The following is a 19,155-nucleotide window of genomic DNA, read 5'->3' as shown; positions in this document are numbered from 1 at the left end:
GATGTCTGGTTGGCAGCACGGAATAAGGGCTCATTTATTGGACTGCTTGTTGGGTCAGGTGGGGCAGTCTATCTGTAGATATACAGATACATAGATCAATGAACATATAGATGGAGATACAGCTATGGATAGACACATATGTACACATACATATAGCATATTCACATACATGTATTAATTCAACATTTTTTCTTTTTTGAGACAGAGTCTCAGTCCATCACCCAGACTGGAGTGCAGTGGTGCGATCTTGGCTCACTGCAACTGCAACCTCTGCCTCCTGGGTTCAAGCAATTCTTGTGCCTCAGCCTCTCTAGTAGCTGGAATTACAGGTGTGTACCACCACCACGCCTGGCTAGTTTTTTTGTTTGTTTGTTTTTTTGTATTTTTAGTAGAAACAGTGTTTCACCATGTTGGCCAGACTGGTTTCTCCTGACTTCAAGTGATCTGCCCTCCTTGGCCTCCCAAAGTGCTGGGATTACAGGTGTGAGCCACTGTGTCTGTCCTAATTCAACATTTTAACAAATAATCTAGTGCCTACTATGTGCAGTTCACTGTATTCATATTTACATGAGTGGATCAATTATTAGTCCTATTTGTGAAATCCAAAGAAAGAATGTAACATTTGAGTTTATGTAAAAAGTGTTGGAAAAACTGTTTTCCCAAATGAGCTAAGATGGAGCAATGGGACTTTTAGGGGTAGGCTTCACAAGTTACCTGCTAATCATTGATCTCAATGTAGGCTAACCCCGGGCAGTGAGAGATGGCCATTCGAGGGCACCACTGCAGAAGACCTGGCATTCTGCCTCCTTGTGGAGTCAGACTTTGGCCCCCTGCAGTGTTTGCCATTATGGGGGCATCAGATGCTGATGGGCAGAATGAATGTGGAGGAAGTTGGCTTCACTAGGGCAAGGAATGAATGGCCACCATTGCTTTTGTGCCAAAAGACTGAGCCTCCCTGGGAGAGTGGACAAGAACAGGCTGGAGGAGGGGTGCCCTTCATCATCTTGTGAGCATCTGGGCCAAGTTCAGGGCTGGTGCTCTCGTTCAGATAGATTTAGCTGGTGGTGCAGAGATCCGTGAGCTTGCTTTTGCAGGACTTCAGTGATATATAAAAGCAGCATGAAGTGCTCCTGACTGTGGATTAATTTGGAGATGACTTTCTTTGTTGAAGAGTGGCAAGACTCTTGCAAGTTCTTAAAAATGCACTTGTTGGTATGAGAATGAAAAGTAGTGACTGAAGAACCAGTCTTCAATGGGCAAGGCTTCTCTGGTAAGTTAAACAAATTCAGGCTGGGATTTAGAGGAATTCGTGCTCGTGTAAGGATTAGGGCATGCCAAAGTAAAAACTCCAGTATGCAAAAGTATTACTGGGAGGCGATTTAGAAATACAGATACTTGCATTTATTTGACAGATCTGGAGCAGTTACTCTCTGCTGCAAAGGCTGCCACTCCAGATGCAAGAGGAAAGGGCCCTCATGATTTCTGTTTGATTGTGGCCACCAAGTTTAAATGCGGTAATGTAGGAATTACAAAAGCATGGAGGAAGAGTGGGAATTTTTGAAACTCAGGAATAACCTTGTAAACGGAAGAGCCTGTTTTAACCCCGAAAAAGGAATAAAAGACTTGAGTTTACATGAGAAGTGTTAAAAAAAAATTTCCCCTATACCCTTGCCTTCTGGTTAATTCCATTTTAAAATTGTAATTTATTTATTTATTTATTTATTTATTTATTTATTTATTTATTTATTTGAGACAGAGTCTCGCTCTGCCGCCCAGGCTGGAGTGCAGTGGCCGGTTCTCAGCTCACTGCAAGCTCCGCGTCCCGGGTTTAAGCCATTCTCCTGCCTCAGCCTCCCGAGTAGCTGGGACTACAGGCACCTGCCACCTCGCCCGGCTAGTTTTTTGTATTTTTTAGTAGAGACGGGGTTTCACCGTGTTAGCCAGGATGGTCTCGATCTCCTGACCTCGTGATCCACCCGTCTCGGCCTCCCAAAGTGCTGGGATTACAGGCTTGAGCCACCACGCCTGGCCTAAAATTGTAATTTAAAGCTAAATTAAAAGTAAGCCAATGTTGTGGCGGCATGGAGTGGAATACAGGTACCTGGCCCCCACTTCCCAAGATTTGGATTTAGCTGGTCTGGGATAGGTCCCCAATTCTGAATTTCTAACAAGCTCCCAGGTATGCCGATGCTGCTGGTGTGCACATCATACCTGGGGTGGCACTGAGTAAGAGGTTGTTAGTTTTCCATTTTGAAGGTATTGAGTAGACAATGGTTCTCACATTTGGCTACATTAGAGTCAACTGGGGAGCTTTAAACAAGCCCTAGTATCCTGACTGCATCCCACACCAACAACAGCAGAAAGTCACCTAAAAGCAAGCTCACGGATCTCTGCACCACCAGCTACATCCATCTGAACAAGAGCACCAGCCCTGAACTTGGCCCAGATGCTCACAAGATGATGAAGGCTATGGGGTTCAGGCATCTGTATTTTTAATAGCTTCCCACGTAGTTCAATGTGTAGCTGAGGTGAAGAACTGCTGCTCTGGGAGGAAATTATTTCAGACAACGGCAACCAAAGGTCTTAGTCATCATGAGGTGTCAGAATCACTTTGGAGACCACGAATATTTTGTAACGCTTCCTGTTCTATCTTGAAATGAAATTCACAGACTGTATAATCTACTTACATGCATCATTAAAAAAAGTTCTTTCTGTAATATAAAGGAGGAAGAAAAGAAGTTGAAAAAGGTAACTTTTGGTAAACAGACACACCCACACCCACACATACACCCCCCCCCCCCCCACCCACATATTCGATAGGTGAATGCTTGGGTACAAGTTCTCTAGAAGACATAATAAAGCATCCAGGTGTTTGTCCTGTAAGAATGTGATCCCCACAGCCCCAGAGCCAGGCCAAGCCTGGAGCACAGGACCAGTGACTCAAACACCACCGGCTTGGTGTCATGGTGCCGTGGTTTTCCATACTGGTGAAAAACGCTCAGTAAACTTCTGGACGCAACAACACACGTTGACTGACTCTGCGTTCCTGCATATTCCGCTCATACTAAGTACCAGGCAATAATGCTCTATGATTACATGTCAGAGATTTAGGGTCTACGGTAGGTAATTACCAACTGGTTGTTCATCGACATGCATTTCGGGCTGAAGTTTGAGCATTTCAGAAATTCTAGCTTCCCTCTTCCTTCCCCCAAATGCGAAGATGTCTTCACTATAATTGAGCAATCACAAACGGCCCCCTCGAATGTCTCAGAGCTCCCTGTTGAACACTCATGTGGAATAAGGAGTGAAGGTGAGCTCACTGAAATGCACCCGACGCCAGGCGCATTCCACCTTCCACACCGCAGCAGCGTCTCGCAGGCCAGGGCTGGTGGACGAAACTGTGGTGGGTGAAACTGTGGTGGGTGAAAATGCGGTGGGCTGGATAAAGGACTCCCACCCCAGATGGCCGCAGGGGTCCATTCAGGGGAGTGGAGAGAGAAGGGCTGCGGGCTTCCAGTCAAGCTTTACCCTCACTGAAAGTTCGGGTTCAGGGCCCAGTCCCCGAGCGTGGAAAGGGACCCTTATAGAAGAGGTAAAGGAACCTCCTTCAAATCCCCCGCACCTGTGCCCCTCCCTCAAAGAGAATCCTGGGAAATATTTAGCGATCTCCAGTGCCCTCTAGTGGCAGATACTTGTCATGCCAGGCACCAAAAGATGGTTAGTTTAATTTTTATTGTTTAAAAACATCACACAAGCCCATGCAGGTTTATACAGTAACAATCTCAAGCTTTCCTGCATTTCCTTTTATCATCCCAATCTTATTACACCCGAGAGAACATTTCCATTCCTTTCCTATGCATTCACAAATGATATATATGTATATTATATATTCATTTCTATATGTTACACAGAGATGTAGACATGTAGAAACATATATGTGCACATATGCTTATGTACTTATACATAAGCATAAAATATATTTTGTATGGCATATATGTATATCTATTTTATATTTACAAGCGTAAAAAATTTTATAACTTTATGAATATATAAAAATATAACACATTTAATTATATACTTTATACAATATGTTTATATAAAGTTTATGTTTATATTGATATTTTTATGTACTATATAAAGTCTGAAAATATATTGTATAAGGTTTATTTTTATTTTTATTTATTTATTTTGGGACTCTTTCTGTTGCCCAGGCTGGAGTGCAATGGCACAGTTCACTGAAGCCCTGAACTCCTGGGCTCAAGGGATCCTCCCACCTCAGCCTCCAAAGCGGCTAGGACTACAGGTGCAAGTTGCCATGCCTGGCTAATTTTTTGTAGAGACAGGGTCTCCCTGTGATGCTCAAGCTAGTCTTGAACTACTGGGTTCAAGCAATCCTCCCGTCTTGGCCTCCCAAAGTGCTGGCCTCCCAAAGTGAGCCACACACCCAGCCTGAGGTTTTTAAACAGCAGTGATCTGACTGTTTCACTGCTGCATGGTGTTGTGCAGTGTGGAAATAACCTGATTGGTTTGATTTTTCTCTCCTACAGATGGACATTTAAATGGCTTTCACTTATCTTCCATTACAAGAATACTTTGTAAATATATGTGAATTTTTCTATAAGAAACACATCTAGCTTTTCATTTAAGTCAGAGACTGAAATCTGAAATGCAAAAGCTTGTAAAACTGTGAGGTGTTAGAAATCATCCTGCCAAAGGAGTGAAGTGAAGGGAAGTTTCATAAACTTGGAATGGAAGGAAAAGGCTGGACAGGAGTGGGATGGCGTGGCTGAGAGGGAGATAGGAGGCTGGGTGTGGGTGAGGGGTGGGAAGTGTGGGATGGTGTGGCTGAGAGGGAAATAGGAAGCTGGGTATGGGTGAGGGGTGGGAAGTGTGGGATGGTGTGGCTGAGAGGGAGAGAGGAGGCTGGATATGGGTGAGGGGTGGGAAGTGGGAACATTATTTTCACCTAAAGCTGTATTCAGGCCCTGGGGTTTTTGTTTTTATATTTATTTAGAAAATGGATAAAACTTTAATCTGGTTCAAAATTCAACAACAGAAAGGTGTTAGATCTCATTTTCCTCATCCTTCTGTCTTCCAGCCACATCTGTTCTCTGTTCTCCTCCACAGAGCCAACCAAAGTAATTGGTGTCTTCTGCATCCTTCCAGAGATAGTTCATGCATAAGCAAAAAAACAAAAAACAAAAAAACAACAACAAAAAACTTTCTTTCTCTTTCTTGTTTTCCCTTCAAAAACCACCAATAATTGTACCTGATATACATAGCCTGCCCCCTTTTCTCATTAAACAATGGGAGATTATGTCATTATGAAGAATCAGATTTCTTCATTCCCTTTGCCTGGCATTCCGTTATGTGGATGAGCTGTTATTTATTTAACCAGTCCCCACCTGAAGGACACCTTGGTTGGTTCCAATCTTTTCTATGACAATAGTGCCACAATGAGTAGCCTTGTACAACTGTCATTATGTGCATGTGTGGGGACACATGTAGGATATAGTCCTGGTAGTGGAATTCCTGGCTCAGAGAGTTTTTTGAAAAGAACTGCAAGTCGCCATCTGTGGAAGCCTTGCCAGTTTGTACACTTGTGTGATTCGCTTCACCTCTACCAGCACTGGAGTCATTGAGTGTTATGTTATTTGCCAACTGGATAAGTGAAAAATGGTATCTCAGGGCGCGTTATGGGACATGTTGAAGTACGAGTGCAGCCGAATATCTTTTCAAACACCGATGAGTTTTAGTGCCTTTCTTTAGAGGAATCTTGGGTGCTGGTCTTACTGACTTAGAGCCTCTTCCTCAATCTGCATTGCCTTAGCTGGCCCCAGCGCACTTTAGGGCATTACATGGATTTGGGGTTTTTTTTTTCATCCTGCTCTCCTTCCTTTGGGAGTGGCCTCCGAGGCTGACATCTTCCCATTCCCCTTGCTTCCCTCCTATCTCTGTCTCAGCCACGCCATCCCACTCCTGTCCACAAGCCGGGTGCACAAGCCATTCCAGAGGGACTTTACCTCACTGGAATGAACGCGGCAAGGGGCCTGGGTGTTGTGCTCCTCCCTCCATGGGCTCTGGTGCTCTGGCTCCCAGTTTATGACCAGTGATCCTCTCTCGTTCCATGTGCATGACCTCTCCGTCTGATAGCACAAGCAATTCTCAAACAGCCACTCCAGCTGGATGCCCCCAGGCAAGCCCTGCACTTTCCCAGCTTTACATTCTGGCCTGTGCTGCCCCCTCCATGTGTGATGCCCTCCTTGAGTCTGGCATGGGTGCATGGCTGCCTGCTCCAGCAGGTCAACCCTCGGGCACATGAACTTACCCTACACACGCTTTTGTGGCACCAGCTGTCTTTGTAGGTGGTGGCCACACCAGGAAACATTTCCTAGCCTCTTGTTTCTCTTGAAAATTGTGTCATCAGATCATAGCACATCGTAAACAGTTAAGAAGAAAATTAACACGCAAAATTAACAGAAGAAAGGGAAGAAAGAGAAAATGCAATCTGCCCCAAAGCTGTTCTCGACAGTTTTTTGGAGTGATTTCATATTATTTTAAGTTTTATGCAGAAAGTACAATTTTATTAATATTTGTGTCTTGCTATTTCATATTCGCTGCAATTCAATGTGTAAAAGTTGCCACAGGGACACTAAGTGGTAAAGAGTTAATGGTCTTGCCATCTACTAAGTGCATGGAACCGGAACAGAACAGGGCCCTGATTCCCACTGCCCGAGGCCAAGTTTCCATCCACGCCAAGCATGCTTTTCAGCATCTCCACTTTCAGTTGCTATTATCTCTCTGCCCTCGCTTCTTCCAGCACCCCAGGGAAAAAGCTCCATCACATTTTGGAGGGAAATAAAGAAATAGAACTAAAAACCTATTTGATTTCAGCTTTTGGTTGGTGGTTAATAACCGAGATAGCTCAGGTATTTTTCCAGGTTGGTGTGCAGTGGTGCCATCATAGCTTACTGCAGCCTCGAAAGCCTGGGCTCAAGCGATCCTCTGGCCTCAGCCTCCTGAGTTGCCTGGTTAATTAAAAAAGTATTTTGTAAAGACAGGTGTCTCACTATGTTGCCCAGGCTGGTCTCGAACTCCTAACCTCAGGAGATCCTCCTGCCTTGGTCTCCCAAAGTGTTAGGATTATAGGCCTGAGCCACTACACCTGGCCCAAGCATTTACTTAAAGAGGTGGGATGAGCAAAGAGTTCCTGGAGGGAAGCTAGCTTTCACCTGTCTTCCTACTACCTGGAAGGTGCTGTTTGTGAATTCAGGATTCATCTGTCCACATTGATGGTTTTCTTAGCTTGTGAGGTTACTGAAACGCAATTATTATAGATCGAAAACTTTCCCCAATGGCCCCTTGAGACAGGTTAAATAATGTCGTTTAATCTCTATAACCTTCCTCTGAAGTAGCCATGGTCACTCTCTCTTTTAATGATGAGAAAAACAGGGAAGAGAAGTCCATAGGAGGATGGAAACTTGGCCTCGGGCAGTGGGAATCAGGGCCCTGTTCTGTTCTGGTTCCATGCACTTAGTGGATGGGAAGACCACTAACTCTTTACCACTTAGTGTCACCGTGGCAGCTTTTACACATTGAATTGCAGTGAATATGAAATAGCAAAATAAAAATATTAATAAAATTGTACTTTCTGCATAAAGCTTAAAATAATGTGAAGTCACTCAAAAATGGTCAAGAACAACTTTGGGGGAGATTCTTCCCTCCCTCCCTCCCTCCCTTCCTTCCTCCCTTCTTTCCCAGAAGAGAGATTGTTACAGGGAGGCCTATGGGATCCTGCTTAACTGTAGTTTTGGAGGCAAATGCTATGTGGGGGCTTGTAGGAGGCAGTGCTGTGCTTGCTGGAGTTAAGCTCTAACCTGAGTTGGGTTTGCACCCAGCTGCTGGTTGACCCAGGGAGGTCTCCAGCTGCTGCTTGGAAACCAACAAAAAGAGTAGTGAGTTCCAGAAACACTGGAGTAAGATGGTGACTTGGTGATAAAAAGTCTTTCTGGAGGAAAGGGAAAACACTCCCATTTTATTTTCTGTGAAATCTGGTGGCCAATGAAACCACTTCCCATTGACTTGGGTGGGGAAGGCAGATACTTGGATTCATGTTCCCAAAGGAGAACATTATGCAGTGGAAGATGTAGCTTCACGGTATGTCCCACTCTGTCAGGACTCTGTGCTGCACATAGACTCTGATGTGAATTGGCGTTCTTCCTCCCTGGGGTTGTGCAGTGCCCAGCCTGGGCAGCTGTATACTCCAGCCCTGGATAGGTTGATTTGTTTAAGGAAGGCTGTTTGCTAGCAGGTATATGGAGATAATGCATTTTATATGTAGAGTTAGTGTCTTTTAAAAAGAGAAAGCTCAAAAAGCCTGAAGACATAAAAAGCAATCTATTCACTCCTGCACCTCTCCCTCCTGCAGACACTGAGATCTGCCCCGGCAGCTCTGATCTGGGGGCTCCCTGTAGGTGCAAAGACCTGGTTCTTCAGACTCCATCCATGGAAGGAGGGAACACCAGTTGCAGGGAAGTGGGCTCTGCATGGGGTTCCAGACACAGTAAAACAGGGCCTGGCACAGGTAGAATGGGGGAAAAGGGGGCCCTAGTCAAAGGGCAGGGCAGCCTCAAAGTTGACCCCAAGGCTGGGACCAGGGGGGTACTTCTGCTCCCTTCTGCACCCAGAGTCGGAAGAAACAGTTCATTCCTCTTAACTCTTTCTTTGAATCATCCCTGCAACTTGGCATCCCTGAAACCACATAGGGAAATCACTCCTGTTGTAAACCCTTTCCTGGTGGCCCCCTGTGGCAGCAGTGACTTAAAGTCTCATCACTCATGGTAGTTGTGTTCTATAAAGCTGCCATGAACACTGAACTAGTAGACGCTGAATCGTTGCTCCTAAGAGAAGCATAGAGTTAGATTCCTGCTAGCCTCTGGTCACATTTTGTCAACTGATCAGTACATAACCTCGTTCTATGTATGTTTCTGTTGACAGATGCCTTGTTTGAGGTATAGTGTGAATCCATTAGCACTAAACTCAGGACCAGCAACGCTGTGACTCAGGCCTGAAGGAAGCTTTTCTAGCACATGAATTTCCTCCGTAAGGCACCTCACAGCCTCTCGTGCCTGGGAACTCTAGCCAGCACAGCAACACGAAGCCTGGGGCCATTATAAATGTGAAATCACCAAAGAAACCCCACAAAAATGTGAAAATCATGGCACTAAATAGATCACAGAAAGAATGCTTATTTGCAGTATGAGAACTGGAACCAGAAGGTAAGATGTCATTGTGTTCTTCCTCAGCACTGGGTGACTCAAATTTCTCTCCACTCTGCCGGTGTCTTTGAGTGACCAGGAAATTGCTGGGAATATTGATTTTGGGATAACAAATAAATTTTATTGAGTAGCTAAATTTGCAAATATGGAATCCACAAATAATAAGGGTTGTCTGCATCTTGAGTTAATTGCCATTTGAAAACAATGTCCTTTTCCAGTTCATCCATTCACCATGGTCCAGGTCTCAAAAGTGATTCCTCCCAGGGGTCAGGTGTGCAGTGCAAGGGTCCAGTGGTGACTCAGGTGGAACAGAGGTCACTGGCCTTGTCCAAAGGAGGCAGCAACTCCTCTCCTCCTGCAAGCTTGGCAGGGGTTGGGGCCCCATGATTTTTACTTGGGAGGGTCCCATGGTGGCATCTGTGTGAGTGTGGCCAGGGATGTCTCTGGAAGAGGAGGTTGCAGACTGAGATTTTCTGTTTATTTGGAGGGTGAATTTGGGGTGTTGAAGGGCACTGGGAGGTCTAGGGCTTCCTATGTCTTCCCTTAGTGCTACCTCTGGGACTCCATTTTGTCAGAGTTCCTGGTATTTCATGAGAAAGCTGGAAATCCAGGTTTTTTTTTTTTTTTTTTAATTAGAAATGTCAGGATTTAAAAATATAAACAGCTAACTAAAAAATCGAAAATCTCTAACCATTGTGCAAGCAAATGAAACAGGCATAATAAGTATGAGCTACTATGTTCCTAGGTGCCTGGTCAGCTGGGATACAGGTGAGAGGCTGACGGCAGGTGCAGGTGACCCCCTTACCCACTGCCTGTCCATTCTATGTGTTGTTGCTTGGACCCATTAACATTGTCTGCCACATGTTTCTGTTTGGAGAAGGTTCTGCTACTGTGGGTGAGTCTTGTCTATACAGAGGGCAGGGTTGAGCTGCAGTCGGTTACAAAGTCTACCTTCAGTGGGATATTGTAAGGGTTCATATGAATTGAATTAACAATATTTTTATATCTGAGGCTACACAATCCTAAAGGAAATGTGACTTCTACAGAGAGAATGAAGATGTTCCTAGCACTTTCAAGTATATCGAGCGTTCCTCCAATAAGTGTATTTTTTTCATCTTGTGCATCTTGTGTGTGAAAGCTTTCTGTGAGGTTATGTCCATGAAAACACACGCCTTTTTTTCTTTTCCTAATAAAAGCAGAATAATGAAAGATAGGATGAGGTTACACCATGGCTACAGTGGTTGTCAACAAGCCTTTTGAGATTGTCTTTTTCTGTTGAAATCGGTTAATGAATTGGAGTTTTCCACTGAGCTCACACAAGGTAGCTTTTCAGATCTGGGAGCAGATAATCAGAGACACTTTTTCCATGCAGCATGTTGAAGGGCATCCTTTGGTCTTGTGGCTCTACCAACTCGGTCTGGTCCAGGACCAATCTTGCTAATTACCACAGGTGGACCTTTGGCCCAAGGAAACAAACAAGGCTTTGGGGCACTTCTCCGTGGCCGCCTTGGGACCGTTCAGAAGTGATGAGCCGCCAATCTGGAAGCCGCTTGGGTGATAATGATTCTCGAATGGGCTTTTATGTGGACGAGCAATATGACCTAAGGCACCAGGGACACCAGAAAGGACACTTTTTATGCAGCTTGAGATGTGAGTAGAGAGCGAAAGAGATTTCAAAAGATGAGCACCGCCGCTCTCTCGACATTATAAAGTGTCTTCTGAGTGACAACAGTGCATCCTTGTGCATGAATTGCACTTAAGCTTTGTATTTTTGGAAAATGACAATCTGTGTTTTCCGGTTACTATGGACCCAGTGTGGGCCTAGAGGTTTTATGTGTGCAGGACCTCATTCATGTAACCCTTTCAGTGATTGGGAGAGGCAGGAGTGGTTCTTGCCCCCATTTTACAGGGGAGGAGACTGAGGTCCCTGAGCTAGTGAAGGATCCAGCTGGGACTCTCGAGCTCAAGTCTGTGGATCCCAAAGCTTGTGCTTGTTGAGGCTCAAGAGACGATAGAACTCGCAGTGGCTTGGATGTGGCAGGAGCTCATTTCACTTGTCTTTTCTCAAGACATGGGTGGTGGGAGTCATCAGGCTGACAGAGCATCTGAAGGGAAGTTCAAAGAACTTTAGCCTGTTTAGCAGTGTGTTTGGAATCACCTTGTAGGCTGACCTTAAATCATGGGGATTTTTGCAAATTCATTATCAATGTTAAAAAAAAAAAAAAAAAAAGCCTGTTAGTGATGCCAGGGGAGGGCCATTGTGGATTACCGCTTGATTAATCATGGCTGAGTAGGGAGAGTTGCTGTCATTTTCCTTTTTCTTTTGTTTCTGTGAAGCTCCTCACCTTCCTATCTCAGCCAGATGTCTTCATCAACCCCATCTCCTTCCAGCTCCTTGGGAAATTTACCACATCTGTTTTCTTTTTGCATTTGAATAGTCTTTTTCTGTCAACTGGACCCTTCTTATTTTCTTTTTCACCAATGTTGCAAAAGTTGAAAGAATTGTACAGAGAACATCACACACTTACCACTCAGATGCCACGTTTGGCATTTGCTGTATGTGCCAGATCACACATCTGCTCTTCTGTCCATTCTTCTAACCACCCGCCAAGACTTTAAAAAAAATGCATTTCAAAGCAAATTGCAGACATTTTACACTCACTTCCTAAACACTTCAGCCTGCACACCACTGACCAGATTTCAAGATTCATTTTTGTTTCTTTTCTGTTAAGTAAAAATTTACAGTGAAATGCATAATTCTCACATGTAGCATTGGGCAAGTTTCCCCCATTGGCTTTTAATACATCTGCTAATCTCTTCTATTACAAAATCAAGCCAAATCTGCCCTCACCTCAGGCCCGTTCAGCTACTGCCCAGAGTTGCTCCTCCTCATTTCCAATCAGAGTTTTTGATAGCACTGTCTCTGTTTCTTCCCTCCAGCCTCTCCCTGCACCCATCTGGCCCATTCCCTACCCATCCTGGCATCTTCACTGAGGTTACCAATTCCTTCTGTGTCACCAAATCAAGGGATATTTTCTAGTTGTCACTCTCCTTAGCCCTCGGTGGCACCTCAAGCTCCTTTCCTCCGGACACACTCCCTTGCCTGACTTGCAGGGTGTGACTCTCCCTGGGCTTTCCCCACAGCTCTCTGGCCACATTCTTTCTCTCATTGGAGTCTCCTTTGCCATTTTCTCGTCTGAAATTAAGTATTGGAATTGCTTAGGGCTCAGCAATTCCATACTTTTTTTCTGACTCCATATTTTCACAGACGTTGATCTCATCCTCTTCTGTGGTTTCCATTTCTGCCCCCCTACCAACAACCCTCACATCTGCATGCTGCCTGGCATCTCTCCTGCAGCTCTAGGCCTGTATTCCAGCTCAGCGCTCCTTCTTGGATGGTCCAGAAGCACCTAACATGTTCATGTCCAAAACCTGACTCAATCTTCCCTCTTCACTCTTGTTCTCTGTCTTAGTCCATTTTGTGTTGCTAGAATGGAATATCTGAAGCTGTGTAATTTATAAAGAAAAAAATGTTTGTTTGGCTCATGATTCTGATGGTTGGAGAGTTCATAATTGCGTCTCTGCATCTGGTGAGGGCTTCAGGCTGCTTCCACTCACAGTGAAAGGGGAACCCCGACTCGCAGAGATCACTGGTGAGAGAGGAAGCAAAAGAGAGTGGGGAGGTGCCAGGCTCTTTTTAACAAGCAACTCTTGCTGGAACAAATAGAGTGAGAACTCACTCCCTCCCATGGGAGGGCATTGCTCTATTCATGGGGGATCTACCTCATGACCCCAACACCTCCCACTAGTCCCCACTTCCCAGCACTGACACACTGGAATCGACTTCAACAGGAGATTTGGTGGAAACAAACCGTGTTTAAACCACAGCGTCCTCCTCTACGATTCCCCCAGCACAGACAGTGGCATTACCATTAACCCAGGGGGCATCACTGGCCTCTCCTCCACTGCCAAATTGTATTGATTTTGCTTCTCACAATTTTGTCTTGATGCCGACTTCTGCTTCTCTCCACCGCCATAGTCAGGGTTCATATCTAGCTGGGTCTCCCACCCTCTTGACGCCCTCCCAACATGCATTCTCCACCCAGCAGCCAGAGTTCTGTTCTCGAAACACTAGCCTGGTTCTGATGCTCCCCTGCCTACACCACCAGTGGATTTCCAGTGTCTTCTGTCTTTGCAGGGATTGCAAGGATCTTCTGGGTCAGGCCCCTGCCCACCTCTTCAGGGCCCTCTCTCTACCCCCCGACCCCACCACTCTCTGTTCTCCAACCTCACCAGCCCATCATGGCTTGGTTCCTCTCACGACTGACCTCTGCCCATGCTCTTCCCTCTTCAGGAAGCCCTTGCCCCTCTCCTTGTCTGCCCAGGCCTCCCTGTATGCACAACTTGTCCTGCAAATGCCTCCCTCATGTTATGTGTCTTATGACGCCACATGCCTCTCCTTTCAGATACTTAGCATGGCCACGCTTTTACATTTCACTGTGAACATCTTTGATTAATTTCCTCTTCCTCGTGGAAGCTTCATGAGAGTATTTTTTCCTTTGCCTTTGTTGGATCTTCAACACCTAGTGAAATGCCTGACGCATATTAGACACACAACTGTTTGCCGACTGCATACATGAAATTTCATTCTTTACATATTCCTAATTTTTTAATGGAAGGCAATTAATGTTAGCCAAGGTACCAAAATTGGAGAATTACTGTAATAGCTGTGGTTCAGATTTTTGAAAATATTTTGATAAATCTGGGACATCTAGTTCCTTGGGCGGGAAACAAAGGCTCACTCATGTCACCTCAGTTTTTAAAAAAATTTGGACAGTGGTCATATGCTCTGTGGCTTACAGAGCAGGGGCAGGAGACCTGGAGCCTGGCTATTAAGGGTGAATGCCTCCTGGTTATGCTGTTATTCTTGTTTGCAGAATGGGACAGTCACATGCCCCTAGAGTCTCCAGGACTTGTGAGAATGGGATAATATTTATGTGTCTCTGCAAAACGGTAAAATCATATTAGTCCACTGCGGAAGGGGCAATCATGTTTAGGATCAAGATTCCACCAAATTTTCCTGTTGTGTCTTGCAAAGGGCAGGATACCACCTCTTGGACCATAGTGGGAGGAGCTGCTCTATTGGGTCATCCTGCTTTGGAGACTTGAGAACTGGGCTGAATCAGTGTCACTCTAATTATTATTAATGTTGCAATGATTGCTGTTTCACTAGGACTGGCTCTCTGTAAGCTCTAGCCATCCCATCGGGCTTCAGTGGCCTGCAAGAGCTTGGCCATGATGCTCCAGCTGAAGGGCGCTTTGGTCCCTGGTCCCAGGGTGACGGGCAGCTCAGTGGGAATGTGCCTCCATCTGAAAGCACAGGGAGCCGGTAACCCAGGAGATGGGCTCTCCAGAAGCTGCCAACCCAATACTTCTGGGAATTGGCTTTCTTTTTTCCTTGTTGTGGAAACCGCACCAGCTGCTTCATGGGGGAGGTTAATTAATGCAATTAACAACAAATGCCTTAATTGCAGATGTTTAGAGAGACACTTTACTATTATTATTGTTATTATTGTTTTGTGTGTAACTCTCTGCACACTTGGATATCTCTTTATTAAAGCAAATAAAACCATAATTAGGTGCAGCCCAATTCAAACAGCAGCAGCTTGGAGCAGGAAACCATAATTCAAGAACAAGAGGCGTTCTCGACAAATATTATGTTGTCTGCCTAGTAACTGGTTGTGTGCCAGGGTGCTGTGAGCCGCTTCAGAAGAGCTCTTACCTGCTTTCTCTAAAGCCTGGACAGACGGGGGAGGCCGGGTTGAAGGAGACAGGCCGTGGGGAGCCAGGGCCATGCTGGTAGCCCCCTCAGAGAACAGGCCATTGAACAAGCCCACAGGCCACTGGAGCTTGTATTCCAGGAGGCTTTGATCAGAAGCTGGGAATTACACAGGAGCTGGGAGTTAAGGGAAAAGAAAAGGAAGACAGTTTACTGCTCTTAAATTGTGGTTTTGGAGGATTAGAAGAAAGGAACCAGACATCAGGTCAGCATTTCAAGACGAAACAATTGAGAAAACACACATTCCAGGCCTTGACCGTGGATCAAGGCCTTGACCGTGGATCAAGGCCTTGACCGTGAAGTCTTTAGCTGTGTTTCCCAATTGCACAGACGGCTTATAGTGTGAAGTTGTGTGCATCGATATGCTAATGACGGCCTCTTTAAGTGAAATTAATGCCCGGATTGTGTGCTTAGAGCAGCCCTTCATTATTCCCTGTGATATGAAGATGTGTTGGAGATTCTTCCCGGCCTCTCAGTGACACTCTTCATACAAAATTTATCTCTTTTATGGGTTTGAAGCTCTTTCAGATACATATCAAAGACCTTTCCATGCCTCTACCCTGCATAATATATTCTGCAACAGCTTATAATAAATCATCCTCCTTCCCTGACTGGTTAGCCGTGAGCAAACATGGCTATTGCTGGCACCGAAAGGATGTGAGATCCTCATATTTAATGCTTTGCCTCTTGTGTTACTACTGTCTGTCCTTCCATCTTCCCTGGGGAGCCCCACAAAATGGCAAGGGGCTGGAGTCACCTCCAGTGCTGTTCTGATTTTAAAGCCACTGTCTGGGTTGATGACATAGGAAATGTAATATGCTGTTCTTTCATGTTGAAATAATCTTTTCCTCTCTTTTGCCTCATTTTCTGATTTCACAAGGAGACATGGCACAGGTGCCCACTGTATTTCCAAGGGACTTAGATTGACAATGGTGACCATATTGGTGGTTGCTTGTGAGCTGAGCATAGATGGGCATTGTTGCATCTGGTTGAGGAGAGAAATCAAATAGAACAAAGGGAAAGATTGTCCAAAATGGTGGTCTCTGGGCTAGGAACGGCACCATGGCTGCTGGCTGCTAACACGGGAGGCGGATCCCACTCTAACATGGGTGACTTGGGAGAAGGCCTCCCTCAGAGAGGTTCCCTGTGTGGGCACAGAGGGATCATGCTTTCCGATGCTCACGAGTCAATGGGGCTCTTATGTTTGGTGTGAGTGGTGGAGTAGAAGGACAAGAATTTTTTTTTTTTTTTTTTAAAGAAACAGAATTTGCTTTTGGTGGGGTTATTCCCAAAGGCCAATGTGTGTTAAAGGAAATGCACCCTGTGATGGATATGGCTAGCTGCACCCCATTTCCTCACCCAAATCTGCTTGCTTTTTCTTCTGTAGAAATTTATAGCTGGAGAGATGGTTGCATAGAACAAATGGGACATTTTCCAGATTCCCTTGAAGCTAGCTGTGGTCATTGAGTTTGACCAAAGATTAAGTAAAATTCCCAAAGTCATACAGCTAGAAAAACAACAGAGGCAATATTTGAACCCATATCTGTTTGATTCCAAAACCAGTGATCTTTATTGTCTCCTTTCATTCTCTTAGAGGATGGAGAATTTCAATCAGGTAGTTTTTAAAATTTCCAGAGAATAAAGAATACACTTAACAAAAATGACTTATCTTATATTTATAGTATTATTATTAACTACAGACAATCTATTGAATAGGTAACATATATTACTATACATCAACAGATAAAAACATATCATTGGGACAACTACTGAAAGGTTTTTCATAAATTATAAAAGTAGTTCAATTAGCTTTACTGAGGTATAATTTACACAGAATAGAATCTGTAGACTTTTGGTGGATAGCTTGATTAGTCTGGCAAATGTGCATAGTCATGTAACCATCTTCACAATCAAGACATAGGATATTTCCATTACTCCAAAAGCTCTCCTGGCTGCTATGTATTCAACCCGTCCTTGCAACTCCAGCACCTGGTAAACACTGACCCATTTTCTGGGACTATTGTTTTGCCTTTTCTAGAACTTCATGTATATGAATTAATTCTTGCTTTCCAATTATTATATTGGTGCTGTTTTTATTAGAAGATTGTTTTGGAGTAGAAAGTTTGGGGTTTTCCTTTATAGCACTGCAGAATGAAGTCATGTAGACCAAGTGGCTATTGCTTTACAGACTCAGTCCAGTGCTGTTTTCCCTATTGCAGAGGGAATGGGATTTACATTGTAAGCAGCCCTAAAAAAATGGCCATGCACTTCCTCAGAGCCGCTCTGCCAGTTACCTAAACTAAGCCACTAGAATTTACTGATGACACTTGTCAGTAGGTGAACTCTTGATGCACTTAAAGAGGAATGTTTAATATTTGTGAAGAATATTGGAAATGTCCGAGTCAGAGCAGGTTAATTGGATGCATGCAGTAGTTGGGAGGTGGGCTGAGGACGCTTCCAAGCTCTGAAGGCTCTTCGAGAAGTCCCATGACTTGCTCAAAGTCTGAGGCCCCTGCTAAGTTAGCAAATGTTTTTTCCAAGTGTAGATGTGAAAAAATGCAGCATTGTCTGTCTACAGTTCTCACCAGAGCCAGACCTGCAAAGTCAGGCACCTCTGCTGTCAGCTGTGTTGGGTATTATTCTTGGAGTGCTGTGGACAGCACCAGGGTCTTGACTACAAAAGCCAGTCATGGCTGGACTCCCTCAGACGCTTCCCCACATCTGCCTCATGTTGACTTATAACCCTTGAGTAGGTAGGGCTTAGAAGATGACTTGTATTTCAGGGTATTTTAGTTTGGATTTCCCCAGAATCAGATCCTGAGACAAAGATTCGAGTGATGATCTGGATAAACATCCTCAGGGGATGGGGCAGTGTGACAGGGAAGGGAAGCCAGTTACACTGGCAACTGGAGCACAGTTCCTCTAGGAAACTCTGGGAGATGGTGGCGAGCTCACAAGGAAGAGCCCAAGAAGCTGAGGTTCTTGTGCTCCTAATCACTGTCTGTGGCTGGGTGAGGGCTGCGTCCGGAAGCATCGGATCACCAGGACGCCTGGCTCACCCTGCGGGCTTGTGGTCAGCGCATTCCAGAGTACACAGGAAGCAGCCTTTGGTGTGCAAGGGCAGCACTGAGGGGCTTGGGCAGGGCACCTGCAGGGACTGCTACGCAGACCATACCAGGTTCCCTTCTTCATGCACTGTCTAAACCGTGACTATCTCCCTGCACCAGCCGTACACATTGTGTTCCTCATCGGTTTGCACTGGGCCGTGGCTCTTTAGTATCTCACCATTGTTGCCTTTTCTAGAAGACTTCTAGGATCTGCCTAGATAACTCCTCCTCAGCCATCAAATCTCATCTAAGCACGCTTTTCTCAGAAAGGCTTGCCCTGGCATCCTGGTAAGCGCAAGTCCCCCTGCCACATGCTGAGGGGTTGTAGGTAGACAGGCCTGCCCAGTGCTCCTCAAGAGGCTTTTCAGCCGAAAAACACATTTTCCAGACTCCCATGGGACTGGGATTTATGGATTTCTTTCTTTTTTCTTTTTGAGACGTCATTGGAAAGTGTCTCTGTAGCAGAGGTGGAGTGGAGCCTGCCTTCTGATTTTTCCACTTTGTGCTTTCTGCATTCCTGTGCATTTCTGGCAAGCAGACCTGGAGATGTGGAGTTGTGCTGTGGTTCCTTTCCAGCAGTCAAGTTTTGTAGTGTCAAGAGATCAATGGAGGGAAGGTCACTCATTATTTTGCCCTTGTGTATCTGTCTGGTGTGCTGTGGTTTAGACCAATAGTTGAGATGATAATGGTTTCCTTATTGATCTTTGGATCACAGAAAAGGTGGTGTGTTCCCAGAGCCTCTCGATTCTCTGTCTCCCTGATGGTCCCATGGTTTGTGGTTGTCCTTGAGGAAAAGGTGCATGTTATTGCTGAGAGTAACTGGAAGTCTAACCTACAATCTGCTCCTCCCACTCTTCCAAAGATTTTGTAAGCACTCAGCCCACCAATTAAATACTCTTTGCTAAAAAATAAGATTTGATGACTTATGTCT

At 45.1% G+C, this 19,155-nt stretch overlaps 1 long non-coding RNA gene across 1 annotated transcript in view; it reads left to right on the top strand.

Moving 5' to 3' along the window:
- Nucleotides 1–1,046: 1,046 nt before the first annotated feature.
- Nucleotides 1,047–19,155, top strand: part of LOC104666939 — a 43,200-nt gene continuing 25,091 nt past the window's right edge. The window contains exon 1 of the long non-coding RNA XR_748618.2: nucleotides 1,047–1,270. This is a non-coding gene — a long non-coding RNA (uncharacterized LOC104666939). The remainder of the gene's footprint in view (nucleotides 1,271–19,155) is intronic.

The sequence above is a fragment of the Rhinopithecus roxellana genome, chromosome 13 (genome assembly GCF_007565055.1).
Source record: "Rhinopithecus roxellana isolate Shanxi Qingling chromosome 13, ASM756505v1, whole genome shotgun sequence".
NCBI lineage: Eukaryota > Metazoa > Chordata > Mammalia > Primates > Cercopithecidae > Rhinopithecus > Rhinopithecus roxellana.
The sequence above is the reverse complement of the archived record's forward strand: the minus strand, read 5'-3'. Positions and strand labels throughout refer to the sequence as shown.